Consider the following 20383-nt stretch of genomic DNA (forward strand, 5'->3'; position numbering starts at 1 on the left):
ATCAGATGTTTACCTCATACAGCTGTACAAGTAGTGAGAATAATATCCCAAGACACATTCTGTCATGGAACAATAGTAATTCTGCTTCCGTAACATGCATTATATGTGCCAAAACAAATTCCTTTCTTCGTGTGTGTCTTTTTTTTTAGATGTACTCTTGAGTTGATGCAACGACACTATCTCTGTTTCCCGCCTGCGTTTTTAGCACGCCACTTTCTCACTCTTTTCCCCTAAAAACTGTTTTTAAACAAGTGGTTCTCGCACACGGCCAACATCAACATCTAATAAAGCCCAAAGATAAACATGGACCTCAGTCTACGGCAGAGTTGATTTCATCCCGAACCAGCTCAAGCCAACTCAAGTCCATCTGCTTAAACACAAACCTGCTGTTTTTCAAGGGAAAAAATAAATTTAAAAAAATGAATAAAAAAAATTGCTGCACTGACAAATCACTTTTACTTTAGCTCTTCAGGAGAACCATTAGTTCAGTCTGTTAATATCAAATTTCAAAACTGCTCCTCACTGTTAATAGTAATTAAGACTCAACATGTCTCATAGAGTAGAAAGAAAAGGAAAAAGGAGGCGGATGTAAAGCAATATAACTATCACCATCTCAATTTCAGCGTCCTTGACGCTGTTATAGTGAGAAAAAAGGAGACATATTTTTTATTGGAATAGTTCTCAGCATGGTGCATCAACTGCAGGTGTTCCGTGTCTTCCCAAGTCCATGTCTTTTAGTCATGCAATGTTCACCCAAAGAAAGTTCACCATTTTAAGGAAAGCATGAGATGGTGTTGGTGCTTCATAACATCTGAGAAGTAGCTAGAACTTTAAGACTGCACACATCTGGGTCCTGCTGTCCTCTATTCCTACTGCTGTACTGCAGTTCAATGTCTTTGGGTCTCTACCACTCTCCCAGTGTCATAGTATTCATTAATTTTCCGTACCAGCCAATCGCAGGGCACAAGCAGACAGACAACCATTCACGATCACACTAGTAAGTTTAAAGTATAGCCTCCCCTGCATGTTTTTGGGATGTGGTAGGAAACCGGGATATCTGAAGAAAACCAACCCAAACCAGAGGAGAACATCCAGAGCAAGGTCCAAACCTGGCATTGAACCCTCGATCTCAGAACCGTAAAGCCGACACGCTAATCACTCTTCCATCAGACCGTCCAAAAACATGCACGGTATATTATGTTAACATGAAATATTTTTGGTTATTTCAATATATGGATAAAAGGGAAGCACAATTCAATTCAGTTCTGGGATGGTAATAGACGACCATGGCTAATTCAAAGGACTGTTTAGCCCAAAGCTAGCGACATATGTTGGCAATAACACTATAAAGACACAGCTTGTTTATTATCTCATCTTATTTAAATAAACATTTTTCTTGAATCCAAGAAAAATGAGTGCGCTGAGCGGAGGTGGAGAGCCATCATGAAATGAGTTTCATGTGTGTATAATCACAACTGATGAGTGTATAGTTCATTCTTTATTTTAAATAAGTCCTGATCAAAAGGAACAACAATCAGGAGCATCCAAAAAGCGCAACAATGAAACATTAGTGAAACACCTGCCAAACACAAATCAATGATCTTAATAGCTATCTAGTACAAACTGTGCTCCTTAAATAGAATCATCTGAATCCCGGTAGACAACAGAGGTTACGTGTTTGATTTTTGCTCACGGTCACAAAAGTTACCACCATGAAAGGACGACCTCTTCCTCCAACATACAGGACCTTCTGTCCTAAAGTTTGCGATCCTCTGTTCTTATGAACTTTTATGCTTTTAAAAAGTATTCACACAGTTATAGTCATGAGTGCCAATGGTGCGACTATTCAAAAAAAACATCTTGTGAAACGTGACCATTTATGAAATGATTAACTCAGCAATGAATAGCTAGTATTTCATTTTCTTGAGATTTAGCTACTTCTGAATCAATTGATGTAAAACAAGGGATACGTAAGAGAATATGAAAAGAGCCTAGATTTTCGGTCAACTGATTTATTGTGATCATTCTTCAATTACATTTACTGATGAAATAGTGGTTATGTAACCCTTACTTTGGCTCAGGGTGTGTGGGATCAATTCCCAGTCGGTGGTAGTATAACTGACTGCGAAATGTGACTCTGACAAGAATAAGCAGTGTTTCTCATGAATGAATTCTTCAATTCATATACAAGCAGTCGTCGACTTACGACCGCATTTGGTTCCGACAGACTGGTCGTATGTTGATTCATGTTGTGGATTCTGTACTGCATAATAAATGTTTTACAAGCTGTATGATCGGAAGAACTATTTTGTTTCTTTTGAAAATATTTTTATTCATTCATTTGTCAACTACTTTATATTCTTTTTAGGTACAGTATACTGTATTCAGAGCAGAAAAATCTGCTTTTAGTATTTTGTTCGTCGTCTCAAGCTATTGGTTGAAAGACTAAGTAGCATGAACTGTACGACTGTTAAAGTCTGTCAGTATTTGTTTGCCTGCAGAATCAACACCCTTAGTACTACTGATTCTACCATGACGCCGATGGTATTGCCGTAGCGATAAACCATTGTAGTTGTGAGACAAAACTACTTCTATACGTTCATAAATCTGTAAGGATCAGTCTCAAGAGTGGGAGTCATCGTTCTGGAAAAGAGAAGCCACAAAGCTTTCGTGATGTCCAGGGTAGAGTTAAGCATGTCATCCTCACTTTCTCATTCCTCTTCCTGTCCTTTCCACTTTCTCATTGCCCCTCTCAGTGTGAAACACATAGTTGTTCAGGGCCCATGCAGTGCCGAGGGACCAACCAGCTCTTGTTGAAAACCCCCCATGTCCAATTTTAATCCTCCCGCTCCTTCCACTATTGGCCTTTATCTAATTAAATCTGCACTCAGTGGGTCCCGGCCTATGGAAACGGCATTGTGAGGTCTCTGGACAAGCAAAATAAATGGAGACCCCAGCATGTGGAGATTAGAAGCAGACCTTCCATGTGGCTTTTTTGTGTTTGTAAAAACTTCGACGGGGAGGGAGAAACTGTGGAAGACTGATGGACTTATAGCAGGTGGGGGGGAAGAATATAGGCCTTGAGCCAAGAGATGAGAGAGCATGAAGACAGTAGGAAAAAAAACAGATTAGGGGATTTCTGTTAACATGAGCGTTGTAATCCTGGAGCAAAAATGTCAGCCTATCAGTTCATATCCAGCTGTGTAAACATGTAGATGTGGTAAATGAACCAGAAGTGGAGTGCCCTGAATGGGGGCATCTTCCATGCAAACAAATAAACATAAACTAACCTTATAACCCGATGTTGTGTTAAGGTGAATGAACACATGCATGCACACAGACTGTGTGAACAACTGCCAGCAGCTAAAACACACACACACAAACACACACACACACACACACACACACACACACACTTTGTTATGTATGTGTAACTAGATCAAGCGTGACAGTGATTTCTGTGGTCGTGTTTCTCTTTGACCTCACCTGCTAAGACAACAGTGCACTGTCAAGAGTGGGATCTTGGTGGATGAAGATAAAGGAAATGCTTATGCTGTTTTTAAGCTTATATTGTTGAATTTACTCATTGTTGGAGGTTGTGTTGCGACCACATTACTTTAATATCAGATGGGATAGGCTGAGAATCCCCTAACAGATGAAGTGATATCAAAAACGTATGGAAACGTCACCAAGTTTGAATGCCTTAGAAATGAATACATCATGTTTCTATATCAAAGTATACTATAAAAATTCCCAGATACAATGCAAATAATCCCAGAAGGCCTATTCAATGATTTGATATACTCAAATGTTTTTTATTAGTTTTACTTTTCTATCTGTGCGTGTGTAAAAGCAGAAATATGCACCCAAGGCCCTTTTGTGACTTTGCAAACGTGCAGTGAATTACAGTGTTATGATTACTCACTGAGAAAAATCAGACTATACCATGATGCTTCACATCTTATATTGATTTCATTTTGAAATAAATATCCAAATCCTGATTTCAGTGCATTGTTTTTCATAGTTACTGCCATTGTGTTAGCTCATGGTTGAACAAAACCATGTGAGCGACCTGCCTCTGAAGAGTATTACTGACAAATGGAAAGCAAAAGTGAACAATGTTAAAAGACAATTAAATAATAATTAATAATTGTGTTGCCATGTCATCGCTTTAGTTCAGCTCTATGTTTACTTCTAAGATTAATTAGATTATTTTGTCCTGTCATATTTAAAACAGTATTCCAATATGAAAATGGGTATTCATTAGGCTGCCTGTAAAATCTGTTCCACATGTTTGTTATCCTCCCATATGTAAACATAAAACAGTTATCCAATATGAAAATGGGTACATGATGATGCACTCATAAATCTAATTAGCGAGTGAATCATTACCAAACAAAACTAAGGATAAAGAATCGTGTTTTAGTGGCAAACAGAATGTTGTTGAAGTCAACCGAGTGACTAACGTTGAGCTCTCGCCAAAATTTCCACAGAGTAAAACCTTCCAAAAAGGCAAAAGGGGAGAAAGAAAAGCATTAAAAAGATATGTGGTGGAGTTCTTGTTTTGATAAATTTCTTTGGTGAGCCACAGTGCCAAGTCTGGTTAGTTTCACCCAGTTGGTCAGGCTTCTGCCAATTAATCTTTTTTTTTTCTTAAGCTCCTTGCATCTAGGCTAGATGTATAAAGATCCATAATTCAGGCTCTGATACAGCTACTTCCCTCCCAAAGTGAAGCTCACACAGATGAATGGTGACGGTCTTAACCGTAATTATGAATTCCTTTGGCCTTGGATGCAACAGTGGGTCATGTGTGTGTCATGATTTATTGCTACCTCCCCTGTTTCTCTCTGCAGTTACAAGACACATCCCGGCATCATTTGTTAAAGTTGCTTTGTTCAACAAATATATGTCTTCCCTGAAAGCAACTCTTTCAACCCTTCTGAAACAACAGAGATAGTGCATGTGATTTGTGTGTTTGAGGGGGATCTGCGTATTTGTCAACGTATTCAAGCAGTACTACCCTCTACTGGTCAAAATCAGAAGACTGTAGGCCATGAACATGCCACAGATCCAAATCTTTTTATTTCTATTGTCCCTTATGACAAAGGATGAACACAAATGTATACTATTGCCTATTTTATCAAATATATTGTATAGTATCTCTACAATAGCCTTTTAAAGTCAAACATGTATCAGCCATCTAAGTCAACTGACTACAGAGTTTAGTGTCATGAAAACTTTTTGATACGATAGGAAACACACTTAGGCCACAGTTAGACAGCAGTTCAAAGATCAGATTGTAATCGGACATGAAAAAATGGGCATTTCTTGAAGCATCTCGTCTGTCCGGACTTTTTTTTTTTTTTTTTTTTTTGCGCTAATGAGGGTATTGATTGCAGTAACACATGCTGATGCTGGCTGGCTCGACGGGCTGGGTGCTATACACTAACATCTGTTAGCAATGCTGCATGATTAAATGAATGTGTGCACTGGAAACACATTGGATGAAGACCCTACAAAGGAAGGTCACATTTGCAATTGCTTCTTAGGCAGCAAAGTAGGATGACATACAGTACGTGGGGAGTGGAAATATTTTGAGGCCGAACATTCTTACTTAAACACTGTCAATATGGTATACATTGTGTTCTTAAATACATTTGCCAGCATACACACAAATGTGCATTGTAAATGTAATCGCTGATTTATTAATCTGGAACTAAATTGATTCCTTTCTTAAAAGATAATCAAAAGGTTTGTAATAGTTCCTATCGCGTTTGTTCTCAGTTCTCATCTCATTTCATGAACCACTTCATCCTCATTGGGGTCACGGGGGTGCTGGAGCCGATCCCAGCTGACGCACTAAATTTAATCGCCGATTTATTAATCTGGAACTAAATTGATTCCTTTCTTAAAAGATAATCAAAAGGTTTGTAATAGTTCCTATCCCGTTTGTTCTCAGTTCTCATTTCATGAACCATTTCATCCTCATTAGGGTCACAGGGGGTGCTGGAGGCGATCCCAGCTGATGCCAGAGGTGGGGGACACCCTGAATTGGTGGCCAGCCAATCGCAGGGCACAAGGAGACGGACCAACATACACACTCACACCCATATCTAGGGGCCATTTAAATTGTCCAATCAGCATACCATGCACATCTTTGGAATGTGGGAGGAAGCCGGAGTACCCGGAGGAAACCCACGCAGGCCCGAGGAGATGCAAACTCCACACAGGTGGACGTGACCTGGATTTGAACCCAGGACCCTATAGCTCTGAGGGCGACGCGCTAACCACTCACAACACCGGGCCGCCCTTGTTCGCAGTTATTTTCAATTGATCTGTTTGAAGATGAATAAATACATAAACTGTTAATTCAAAGTCATTATTTTAATACATTGTAATTCTATCAAAATAAAACAAATCAATAACATGCTTATTTGAATTCTAGATGAGAATCTAACGAATTCCAGCATTTAGACAAGCCCCATTTTGTGTTTTCCATACTAACTCAGTGAAGCATTTTATCAAATTCAAAAGGATAACCAATAGAAAATTAATATTTTTCCTCAAAAATGTATTTTATTCTAAAGTATCTCCAGTGGTTATCTTCTCTGAATGGGTCGCATAAAGACTCCTCCTGTGTACACCTGAACACAGAAAATCAGATGTCAAACAATCCCACAACAGTGTGACAGCATGTGCCAGATGTATGTCAGACTGAGCTTCAAAAACTGCTTGAAAAAAGCTGATTAGATTACCTTGCGCTTGCACACTTTCCACATTTCAACACGTTGCAAGTGTCGAAAAAATGTCTAAACCTCGTCCAAGAACGTTTGCCAAACTGCTAATGATTTCAATGGAAAGTAAAAACAAACACCAATTTTGGTGAGCCTGACTGTTCGGCATTTGGGTGCAATTTCCAGCTATTAATAGTTAATTTTCATAATTAGAGGTCATCTTGGGGTTTGCTGGGATTTGCCCAACAGCTGCTCTGAAACGTGGTTCAATCTGGCATGAGAGATACCAATCTGGTTCAAGAACTGCGCTTTGAAATAAAAGGCAATTTAGTATTCACCACTTCTCCTTGCAAAGTATACAATGAAGACTGACAGCGAAGATGGGGGTGACTACATGGTAAAGGATGTGGTCGCAGGCTGCATTTCAAACAAATCATTTAAGGACAGAAAATGTTGAATTGAGCAGATTGAAAGAAAGTAAAAGAAGAAAGCCACTAAAATTTAGCTTGATATTATTTGTGCATACAGTAGAGCCTCCGGATAAAAACACCCCACTTTCCTTATTTTTCACGAAACAAGCATCCCCGCGAGGGAAAAGGAGTCTTGTGGTGCGAGCAAATGTTCACAATACCAGCAACAGGCAAACTCCAAAAAAGCCTCCCTCTCACTTGATGGGTGCGAGTGCCTTCATATCCCACCAGTTAGCATGCCAGCTCTCCCTTTCACCTGGTCTCCCCAATTATCTCAGCATCCTGTTGGGTGGCATACAAGCATCTGGCATCAACAGAATCTCACCCATCACCCTCGTTGTATGGATTTTGTATGGAAGTGCATCTGAATCACTTGGGCAACATTAACCATGTAAAATAGTCACATAAAGGGTTAAAGATTCAGTCTGCATGTTATTCCCGGGCTTGTGTGGGTTTTCTCTGGGTACTCCGTTTTCCTCCCACATCCCAAAAATATACAGGGTAGGCTGGTTGAACACTCTAAATTGCCCCTAGGTATGAATGTGTGTGTGAATGGTTTTCCGATTCACCGTGCCCTGCGATTGGCTGGACACCAATTCAGGGTCTCCTCCGCCTGGGATGGTCTCCAGCACCCATCGCGACCCTTGTGAGCATAAGCAGTTCAGAAAATGAATGCATTTTTAAATAGCTGTCCAGTGTAATGACCAATGTGTCGGAAAAAAGGGGCTATATGAAAGACAATGTTAAAGTATGAAGAGAAAACAAGTAACAGTACAACCATGGCTCCCACGAGCAATGAGATTATTCTGTGATTGGTCCCATTTTATGAAGCGGGACTTGTAAGCAGTACAAAGGCTTTAATGGTAGCATTTCCTAGTTATTTGACAGCGAAGCGGGCAACCGCAAAAATCATACATTTGTTGTGGTTTACCTCAGTATTTATTTCTGTGGATAATTCTGGACTTAATGGTGTTTCTTGCATTCATTGAGGGAGGCGCCAGCCTTTGAAGCATCAGTGAATGAATATGACCACTGAAAAAATATCTTGATTGCTGGGAACCAAGGATCAAACCCTCAAGGTTGAAGTATGCTGTACTTATGTGGGTCAGATTCTTCAGTGTACCAAAATCAATGCATAGTATATTTCTTTAGGGGCTTTGTTTACATGAAATTATCCTTATTTCCCCAATTCTTCAGGCTTGTCATATACTGTATTATTAAATATACAAACACACATCCATAGCCGCCGGGAATGGAATAAATTGGTTTAAGAGTCTTACGCCATCTTCCTGTTAAAATCCAAAGGCACATGGCTGTGAATACTAATTATGGTGGTAGCAGAAGAGGCAAATGCGGTCGCAACGAAAAAATGCTTTTAAACCTGACGACCCCCACTTTAACTAGGAAAACTATTTGCGGAAAGTGAAATTCATCCATCCAGTCCAGTAGTCCTGACATAAAACAGCATGCAGAATAGACTATAGGTAGACAATAATTTTCAAATTTTAGACATACATTGATTTTTTAAATTTATTAATGACCTGGTCTTCAATTTGGCATCAACAAAATCTAGTTAGCTGTTTACAGTGTCGTCGTTTCTTTTTTTTTCCTGTACACGTGAGTGATTGAAAACCACAGATGATGACAAGTTCCAGTAAGACAGATGTTATAGACATACAGTATGAATAAAACACACATTCACCACATAAAAAAACAGATATAGAATGTCTCATAACCTGACTCATGGCTACTCTTCTACAGAAATAAAATTTAAAGAAAACCACTAAGACTTTCACTTATTTCACTAAGCGACATTCAGTTTCTGCAAAAAATACGGTACACTTTTTCCTAGCAGCCGTTTATCACTGGTTAACCACTTATCTCAAGACGCAATGTGTATTGCATATGGCATTGCTTTCTATAGAATCCACCAACCCACCGTTATGCTAAGTAACCATAAAACCACACATCTACAGTAGTGTTTCCTCAACCTCACTACTGATTAAGGACTTCAAACACCCACATTACAGAAGCAGTCCTCTCTTTTGGTTGAGGAGAAAACTGTAAAGGTCCATATAAACAGTTCTGGTTTTGATTAATGTGGGCTAACTGGAGTGACGCAGTATTAATGTGGTCCAATTAGTCACTTTATTTATATTATACCTGGAGAGAGATTAGGTACTACAGGATTTTATTTTGATGGTTATCTGTGTCTGTGCTGTTGGAAGAATTTATAATGACGTAATCTTTGCAATGGGAGGAAAAAAATATTTAGTTTGGGCCATAGGGCAATTTTTTGGACACAATTTTTTTTCGCGTAAATTTGCAAATTATTCTCCCATTTATGCGTAATGTAGTGACCACTAAATTGGCAGCAAATTAAAATGTGTTAAACTCTGAGCCTTTAATGCTCCATTGGAAGAAGCAAAAATAATTTGTTATGAATTTGTATTTTTTTTATTTAATAGTTTATCAGTAAAAAAATAGCACATTGCTCAAAATTTGCGGCAGGAATAATAAAATTGCCAATGAGATAACCATGAAAAGGACATTTGTTGTGAGTTATAATAAAAAGATATGTTCTAATTGGAATTAATTCACTTCATTAGATTAAAATGAAGACAAAAGTACATTTTACAAAATGGCAAACTTGATAAAATACTGAGGTTTGAGTAATTATGAACAAAACTGTGTTTGATGAAGACATGGTAAATGATGAAGTCTCAACTGTTTTTTCCACACTAAACTATATCTCACCTTTACACACTAAAAGCGAGCACTAATATTCCATAGTGTGCTTTGGTATGTGGTACATGATGGATACGTTTCATCACTAAACCACCCGATGATATGTGCCAATGTACGTGCTGTGCATGACATCGGCAGAGATTGTTTCCACACACTTGATGGATGATGGTATTAGTTGTCGACGTTTCTGTTTTCTGTTAAATTATTACGTTACCATTCTACTGCAAAAAAACGGGAGGTATGTGAAACATATGCAAACGATTTGCAGAATTAGAAATAAATTATTAAATAATAGTGGCTGTCTGGTGCTCTGCCAGGTTTTTGAGTCCAGTTTAAAGCTTCATGGTTTAAATTAGTTTACCCTGATCTTAAACTGAGAAAGACTAGCCCCAATTAACATATATATCATTTGTACCTAATAAAAAAAAATACATGTTCGAGCTTTTTATGTTGTGCGTTAGTGGTCTTGAAATGAATCCAATAGAAGTGTGAATAGGAAATACTAATGACAAGTACCAAGATGCCAATGACAGATAATTGCTCTCATGGAAGCATATGTAACCCGTGAATTTGTTCACATTTTTTTGTTTCAACATGTCCGTAAAAAAAGAAAAAAAAGTTTCTAAACACGCCATTTATTAAAAAAAATGTTTATTTTAAATCCCTCTTACTTTTCCAATTCTTTATGGACTATGTTTGACCTTAATAATAATAATAATAATAATAAGACATAGGCTTTGTCATCATCATTGACTCGACAAAAGCCTAATTGTCATCATACCCAGAAACTCCGTATGACGAATAATAGCTTATTTCATAAAAGCAGAATTCAGACAAAAACATACTGAGAAGCCCCTTTTTCCCATGTATTTTTTCTTATCAATAGAAGTAAAATCAATATTTTCATTGATGCAAATAAAGAAAATGTACAGCTCTATAGGCCAAACATTTTTGCGAGAAAATCAAATATAACAAATACTTGTATAAACGAGTACTATTAAAAAGAAGTCTAGTTTATCCCCAAAAGTTCAAACAACTTAATGTGACCTTTTGAGACTGCAGCCATGCACCTTGCCAGCAGTACACAGGCATGCTAACAAGGTTTTTCTTCATGGCCTTGTCCTCTGCTTTTAATGACGACCATTTATTCACCACAGATGTTATCACATACCGTAACCCCGATGAAAGCTTCTGGAAATGTTCAGAAATAGTTTGTCAGTTTGGTTGCGATAGGAGCATCTTGGCAGCAGCTGCTATTACTGTTTCATATATAACGTATATCAAATAGTACTCAGTCAACGATTTAGCAGGAAGGCGTGATTGTGAAATGAAAATTGACAGAAAAGTTCCCCCCAAAACGCAGTTATTCTTTGACTGCGGCTTGAGCACAATTCTTTACATTGTTGGTCAGTGGGCTCTCGCGTATCTCTTAAAATCATTTAGTCGATAACTGTTTTGATAGTTGTCAAGCCATTTGCTGCTTGGCCACAACATATTTTTCCACTTGTGCTCAGCAGTGGTGGCTAGAGCCTCTCAAAGTCGATCAAAGACTTCTTCATACACCATTAACCAGGAAAATTTGCCACAACGATTGGATGCTGTTGCCAGTTTTAACACCGTTCTTTAAATTGCTGGCATATTTGCATTCTAGCTGGATAAAATCCTTTACTGTTAGTACAGATGCACCCATAATATTTCAGTAATGTGCATGGCTATTTACAGTCAAATATTGATATTTACTGCAACCCAATTACAGTAGAAAACCAATGATTCGTTTATTTCTTCTGATTTTGGGGGTATTTGAACAAAAGGACACATTTTTGGGAAAATTGTTCATCATTGCCATGAACGTTAGACATGTACAACTGAATGAAATAATTATTGACATCTATTGTTGTTGCACAAGTGTACACACACTTTGTATTATTGTTTTTGTTGTTTCAGAAAGTATTTACAGCATATTAAATCCATGTTAAATCAAAAACAGCACACGGATGCCCCATGACAAAATATTTCAAACACATGTGGGAAAATATGTTACGCTCCAATCAAACTAGGGTTAAACCTTCTTGGATAAATTTCAAAAGCTGTTTTTTCCAAAAACAAAACACTACCCATTATCAAAGAAATGCCAATCCACAGTGAAATATGATTTGATATTATGATTCTTTTGGGATGTTTTTACTCCACTCGACCCAGGAGCCTAAAGATGGAGTGTAGGGAAATCTGAACAGTTTGAAAGAGAGACAGTGTTACCACAAAATCTTAAGACATCTGATTAAAAGAAAGCAACATGTAACAAAAAGTTTGTAAAATAATTGAAATTAATGTAGGATTAATCAGAGGCCAATTTAAAATATACTCTTATTAATATAATATATATATTTTACTTTCCTTTGGAAGAAAAATATGTAATTTTTTTTAATCATCAAAATCACATGAACATTTTAGCACTATGTTGTTTATTTCCAATCACAATACAGTATTTCAAAACTAACCCGTTTTCAATTTTTGTTTTTGAGAGCATGGATACTCCGAGTGTAGATTTTGGTACTGATGCGAGTGAAATTTTTCCTTTTTTACCCTCTCATTTTCTTTTGTCACAGCTTCTGAAATATACCATACTTGAGTGAGGTATTTGAGTTTTACTGATGACATGGTTCCCATCCACTGATTTACTGCTTCTGGATGTTGTTAGATCTAAGGGCGCTCTAAGGTCATACCACATTCACACATACACGCGTACACTTGAGAAGGGCAATGGTTAAATGCTGCACAAGTACTGTGTCAACACAAATCAGATTCCTAGCAGATGAATCACACGTTGTTCATGTTCACCCAAGATTAGCTAATTACACACACGGTTTAATTAAGCTTGGAATCAACCAACCAAACGAAAATAAATGAAGGGGGAAGCACTCCATAAAAGGAAACACGAATCATGTACGATGTGAGCATGAAACAATGTTGTAGCTAATCAAATGATGGTCCCTCGCTCATGTTTCCCCCCTTGAACACTTGACCTGTAGGCTAGTCCCGAATCTTAGAAGGCATCTGTTGAATATCGGACTGCAACCTGCTGCGAAAGACCTCCAGAGTTGATAGCTAAGAAACATAAAACAGGTGCATGCAAGCACATGCACTCACCCACACACATGCACGTACAAAGGGGAAATGGAGCCCAGATTTTTGATATAGTCTACAAAAACGGTCTTATCCAAGTACTGCTAACTATCAATGCATCTATTCCAAAACACTGAGAGTGACTGGTTTTCTTTTCATTGTTGTGTACTACATTTTTCATGTCTCAGGACTGAATTGGGATCAAGCCCTCAACCCCAGAACTGTGAGGTCGACACCCTAACCACTTGTCCACCGGGTGTCCTCTGAGCGAGAAGTACAGTACATACTACACACTCAGAATTTACATATTGACATCCAATTTAACAAACGAAATGTGAAGCAAACAAAGACAATGACAAAAAATTATACCCTTATCTAAATTTTCCTCACTGAAAAACATTTTAAAGACAGGTTTAGAAAAAGTCATAAACCATTGCCTTATGAATGATATGTTACTAAAGTAGAAAGCAACAGTCACAGTTGGTGATTTTTCTTCTCCCACTGAGTAAGTCATATGCTGTACTGTAGGGTTTTACAGATATCAGCAATGGTGATTTGTCTTGGTTCACAAGGCAGGGGGCCAGACAGATAGCTCTATCTATCCTCATGTGAAAAATCTGTTCAAGAACATATTCCATATTCAACAAGCCACGCAAAAAGAAAACATAAACCGACTGAGCCTGATTATATACAGTACTGTTACATCAAGTATTATAATCAGTGTCGGGATCAGTTTTTGCATACATACAAGTCCTTTGTTTTTTCGCTGCTCGCGATACTTCTGGCATGAAGTCGCAGCTGACAGTTTGGGCGATTTTCTCACTTCTCAGCACGATTTTGTTTGGCATAGCAATGTAGGTAGCAGACACATTTTGCGCAAATCGCTTTAGAGAAAGTGAAAGAAAAACTAGAGAAAAAAAATAAGCAACCATTTGCGGTGGCATGAAAACCTGTAAGATGTTGCGCACCATCCAAACTAAACTAAGCATTGCGAAAAGAAATGGCAACTGTACTTTTTCCTCAGGTGAACCATGTCTGAACAAGTATAAATCTCCCTTAACTACCAGTCTAGAACAACACAGCTGCAATAGCAAAAGTCAGCCAGTCCATTCCTGGTGTGTCCAGGTCCGGGGGTGTCAGAGAGCTGACCCTCACACACAGCATATAAAAGTAATTTAGTGCTGCTTCACTGCTTGCACCACACTTTATAAAACTGCCCCGGCCAGAGTTATGACACCAGGTAAATTATCCATAGATGCACATTCATACAACAAACACATCATGCACAAATAGACCCTCTTCATAATGCAAACAAACACAACATGCTCATTTGCAGGCACACAGATACAAACAATGATAAAGGCGAAGACTCAATGTAAGCAGTTTGTCACTGGAGGTATTTTCACGTGAGGTACACAAATCTCCTTTTAAGGCAAACATAAGGATGCTCGTTAAATGATACCATTCATACAATGGCCATTCCACACTCAATGGAGCGCACAACAAGGTGTTAGAAAGGAAGACAAGTGTTAAACAAGTCTAATAAATAAGACTTCAAACATAAGGACATTTACTTACTGCAAATGAATGTCACCTTAAAAGTCAAAACTCATTGAAAAGGTTAACTCAGTGCGTGCGGAAAATGGTGAAAGAATGGCCCATGGGTCATAGAAAATATTCATTTGTGAAAAATGGGCAGTAGGCAGGATACACCCTGATTTTTTTGCCAGTTTCCTGTGTGGAATTTGCACATTCTCCCCAAGCCTGTGGGTTTTCTTCGGATACTTTTTTTCTCACATCCCAAAAACATGGACGGTAGTAGTCTTAGAAAATAGCGATTTAAATGTTCAGCATTCCTATGGGAGAGGCCCAAAGTGATCTTCATCCAACATTCAGGTCCAAATGCATAGTGGCGTGCCTGACTACCATTAAATGTAAATACAAAATGAGAAAAACAGTCATCCAAAATTCCTCACTAGACCTGATAAATTTTATCTCAGCTAGTACTATGTTTTATATTCGTTTATAAAAAAAACAAGCCGAGCACGAAAATGACACGACAACATACTTTATGTACTTTGTGAGGTTATTACAGTGCAGTAAAATTTTGTTAGGTGGATGCTTTGTCATACGAGGATAAGCAGAGCAGTCAACAGATGACTTTAAATCTCCCATCTCTGCCACACATTCCCCTAATCCCTCCAACCTTTCACCGTGCTTGATTTCTGACGCTAAGCAGATGTGTTGTTTTACCTTTTCATGACATAGAGCTACTGAAGAAAGTGGGACCCTTTAGGACTAAGACGCTCAGTCTCAATGTCATTACCGCGGAATACCCAACTATATGCAAAACTGCGTAACAAATAAAAAGTATATGGTTGAAGATTTTATATATCTATATAGAGTTACAGTTCTGAGATCGAGGGACAATATACAATATTATAATTGTATTCAATCAGCCTCCCTGGTTCCGACTTTCCTGTGTGGGTTTTCACCAGGTACTCCGGTTTCCTACCACATCCCAAAAACATTCATGGTAGGCTGGTTGAGCACTCTAAATTGCCCCCAAGTATGCTGCCTATAGTTGACTGGGACAGGCTCGAGCACCCCCCGCAACCCTTCTTAGAATAAGCAGAACGGAAAATGAGCAATTCTATGCAAGATTTGTGACTTAAGATTGGTGAACATATAATATCCAGATGAGACTGTAGATCGACCTAGTTCTTGGTTTTTTTAGACTGACGCAAATAACACCTGGTTTTGTGATTCATTGAAACACATTTTGACATTCTGAAAATATGTTCTTTGAGATCACAATCCGAGATATGCATTTTAGTACTTGACTTCCCCATCTTGTCTGACCGACGGCTTATAGGTTAGGATCAAGCAATAAAGACACCACCTTTTGCTGTTGGCGCGGCCCGTAAAAGGGTTCATTCCACCACACATCCGCTTCCCAAGCACTCTTCACATGTTACGAGTTGAGCATAGCCAGAGCGTTATACGACATTTCACCTAGTGCTGTTCAATCCCACGAATGCCAAGATTAAGCAAATGTGCAGTGTGTTATCTTGTCATGCTACAGTGGTACCAAAGTCAACCCCTTCTTGGTTGCCTGCTGCCCTATCATGTGGTCCGTGACGGCTCTAAGAGTCCTTTGATTAACTGCAGCTGTTTGGGAAAAGCAAACCTTGCATGCTAAGATGCTGCTATTCGAAAAAATACAGGTATTCAATAAATAAAGATTCACAAGCCGGGTGGAAAATAAAAATTCTACCAAATATTTGCCATTTATGTTAGTCACATCCAACTCACTTTGAACATGAGCAGGCAGGTGTTTGCTAGAAACACCTGTCTTTCTTTTCAGATTTGTGGAACAAATACTGAGCCATGTCAGCTTCTGCTACAGCGGACTAAAAGAAAGACTTGCAGACATACAGAAGACTTATGACCTCCCTTTCCCACATTAAGCAATTTATGTAGTGTCACATTTTTGACAAAAATCCAGTTTACAGGACATGACGATCACCATAATTTTTTAGGTATGACCCAATACTTTTTAACCCTTGCAGTTAATAGTCCAGTGCAGCTAATTTGAATATTTACCTCTTTTAGTGTAGATATCATATCATACAACACTGACACCTACAGAAAACTATGTAGTCCAGAGCAAATTTGATAGGTGCGGCTTTTATCAGGTGCACCTTTCATTCTGAAAACTAATGCATCTCTGAATTTTGAGGAAATGTCTCCAACATTTTTATGCTCCAGCTTATTACGTTGATGCTCCTTTAATTAGAGAGAGGTGTACATTGTACAGTAAATGTCCCCTTCCTTCTTAAATGGCCAATTTTTACTTTCCACTTTCCTTGTATAAAAAATGTATTATTTTCTCTTGCAGCTGGAAAAGTGTGAATGAAAGTAAAAAAAATGCACTTGCAGCAGCGAACTCGGTGACCCAGTAACAGGCTGCCTGTGTATTGTTGGCATGGAGACAACTCCCTACCAAAACACATATTGAAGGACGACATTTCTCCATGTGGGGGCCTCCTTCCTTTAACATGCACATATTTGCCTTAAATCCACGATTAGTGGGTTGGTCAACTGTGCATTGAAGTGTTCCAAGTAAAGAAAAGATAAAACATGGCAAAAATGATTCTCAATTAGCACAGCCTGTTAAAATAAAGTCAAGTAAAGCTTAAAGTTTACATCTGCAGCCTGAATGAAAGGAACTGTTAACCACTAAACTTGTCATTTCTCTGAACTAAACTTGTCATTCCTCTAAACTAATTTAGCCTATTGCAATTTGCAATCTCAAATGTTAGGTTACTATATACTGTAAACAATATATCTGATTTAGCAATTATTGGCCCTCAATGAAGTTTAATGATGACAGTATAGGATACTGGAAACCATTAACCGTATCAATAATTGTTAAACTTTTTTATGCTTGCATATAAAACATTTGAAACTTTCTCACTGATCTTGAGCTCTAATATCACACAGTACTGTTGATTTCTATCTTATTGACTCGTAGTCACTACGTTTGGCCTATAATATTATAATCATTCTGTCCATTTAGAATTGCTTGATTCTTCTTACCTTTACCAGTGTTACTTCTTTGGCGACGTCATGGCTTGGAAATGCAGAGTGGGACCTAATTGCAGGGAATCAGGCAAGGACAAGGGAAGTTGTGCTCAAATGAAACTTTAATAACTTAAACTGGAGGCAAAGAAAGTAACAAAAGACTTGGCGTCAAATAACAAAATCAAATCTGACAGAGGAAAACACGGGGAAGCGAGAAACCAGGAAACGTGGCAGGGTAAATCAGACAATCTGACAATGACAAAACAATCAGTGGACTGACATGGGTTGACGAGACAATTAGGAACACCTGGGAAACACACAAGGAGCAAGCAGGGGATACACCAGGGGCGGAGAAACGACAGTTGTACACAATGGGCAACCACTCAACCAGGACACCAGGGGGGGAAAAGCATAACAAAAGCAAGCAAACCTAACAAGTGAGTGCTAAAGTGGCTTCTAGCCATTTCTATCCCAGGGCCAAAGGAAATGTTCAACACCAAAAAGAAAGAAACAAATCAGCATTTACACAGCATAAGGATATGACGAAACATGACAGGGATGTCAAAAATACATCTTTTATGTGTGTTCCCTCCTCCTGATTGTGGTTTTAGATTGCTCTTTTATACACGGCAGATAACTCCACAGTGACTTCATGATGACTATGTAGCTCGAGGAAGGGAAGAGGAAGTACAAAACAGACTTAGGAATGGAAACCATCAGGACAGACATTTCTGGCACAACTTCACCCTCTTCCAAGGTAGATGGAGACGGAATGCAATTCCCCAGAGTCATAAAAATCGAGAAACACTTTAGCGCAAAGAATAAAAGTTTATTCTGTCCTTCAGCACAGTCATAAGTAAATCAACGCAAGAGATAATAAATGACCAGCTACAGTATGTTGTGTGCACTGTGGACAGCACATTTGACAACCAATAACGAAGGCATGCATTATTCCGACATCAACTGCTGCAGTATACTGTATAAAAAGCTGAAAGAGTGGATTATGTGTGTTGGGGGGATGCGGGGGACTCTTAATATTTATAAAAACACAGGTTGTAATCATCAAAGACGATCCCATCCAAGAGTTAATAGCCAAAAGCTTTAATTAGTTTCCACTGACACGTGCAGACAGGTACTTGTTTGACAATGTTTTTATTGATAATTAAATTGGTACTACATTAATTATATTACCTCAAAATGTACGTATACACAGAAATGGTTCCAAGCAAAAGCCTACCATGGGAATACCTTTGATATATATACTGCAGTTCACAATTGAAACCTAGTACCGTTTGACGCGGTAATGAGTGTAAAAGATGAGAAGTCAATCAGAACTAACCAGCGCGGGATTCCCTTTATCCCCAGGTGCCGCACCTATTCTGTTTCAGACGGGGGTCACTGTCACCCCCCACTGAGGAGCGAAGTGATAAAGAGAGGAATGAAGAGACCAGAGGACAGAAGCCTTCAGCAACTCTTTGCCCTGACAAAAGGATGACTTAGCCTGCCTAAACGGTGGGTTTGGGTTTGGAATGGGTGGGGTTTGGGGTCCATAAACACACACACACATAAACAGATCTCTTCCCTCCTGCTCTGACCTTCTACTGACCTTAACCAGTATCTGGTTCACCTGTCCACAAGAGGTGTCCTCATTCTTCATCACCTCCCAGTGTCCACCTTTTAAATGACTGCAGACAGGAGTTGATGACATTCCAGTAATGAGATGAGCAAAGTTTTGATGCACTCACTATATAACGGATAATTTACTCATTAATTGAATTATGAGGTATCCATAAAGATAGTTTGAGGATGGCTGGGGTAAATATGAACAAAACACATTTTGGAGTTTAGTAGCTAATGAGAAACAGCCCTTTTGCTCCCTCCGGTGGCAACAGAGTCACATTTGACCTGAGGGTGACCTTTCCAAGATTAGAATTGCATGAGATGGATGACCTTATCTGTTATTTGCTCATAATTTTTTGCTTTGAACGACAGCAGCATTTCCCAGTACACCAAATAGCTCTTAAAACAAAGAGTGTGCTTTCTGCTGCTTATAAAGAAGATGTAAATTTACAAGCACAACCTAAAAGTCTTTTTTTTTATTTTCTAAGAAACAGAAAGTGCCGGTCGTAAAATAAATAGTTATCCTTTCCAGTAAAACTCTGATGCTGGACAGCACCCTTAAAACTTGCTGTGTTCATGTGTGCGTGTGTGCGTAGAAGAAACCATAAATTTGCATTGAAGTAATATTCCTTCAGCTGAGACAGCAAGATTTAGCCTGTACTTGATAGTGTTGTCTAATTACTGATGATAAGAGTAAATTATGTACTTCACCTTTACATGACACTCATTCATCCACCATTGTAAGTGGAGCACAACGGTGCACAATGTCTAGTGTGTGCACGCATGCGATTGCATGTGTGCATGACACAGACACTCATGGTTTGGACTGTCCTATCATCAAAGCTCCCAGGTGAGAGCAGCATTGTAGGTACTGACTTCTCATATTTCCCTTTCAACTCTGGGAGGGAGGCAGATCAAAGATGAAAAAATACACACACAGAGTACATTTCCTCCTCTTACCAAGTCCGTTTAACAGTGTCATGGACAAAGAGATGTGATCAATGCACTTATGAGTTTTTGAAGTATCAATGGGGGTAAAAACTGGGAGTTCCCTACATGATTGGCTGGCAACCAATTCAGGGTCTCTCCCGCCTCCAGCAC

At 38.7% G+C, this 20383-nt stretch overlaps 1 long non-coding RNA gene across 3 annotated transcripts in view; it reads right to left on the minus strand.

Annotated features, from left to right (window-relative positions):
* Positions 1-17899, minus strand: part of LOC144073744 (uncharacterized) — a 43668-nt gene extending 25769 nt beyond the window's left edge. For all 3 annotated transcript variants that reach the window (XR_013300173.1, XR_013300172.1, XR_013300171.1), the window contains exon 1: positions 17678-17899. This is a non-coding gene — a long non-coding RNA (uncharacterized LOC144073744). The remainder of the gene's footprint in view (positions 1-17677) is intronic.
* Between the last annotated feature and the right edge of the window lie 2484 nt (positions 17900-20383).

This window comes from Stigmatopora argus, chromosome 4 (assembly GCF_051989625.1).
Source record: "Stigmatopora argus isolate UIUO_Sarg chromosome 4, RoL_Sarg_1.0, whole genome shotgun sequence".
Classification (NCBI taxonomy): Eukaryota; Metazoa; Chordata; class Actinopteri; order Syngnathiformes; family Syngnathidae; genus Stigmatopora; species Stigmatopora argus.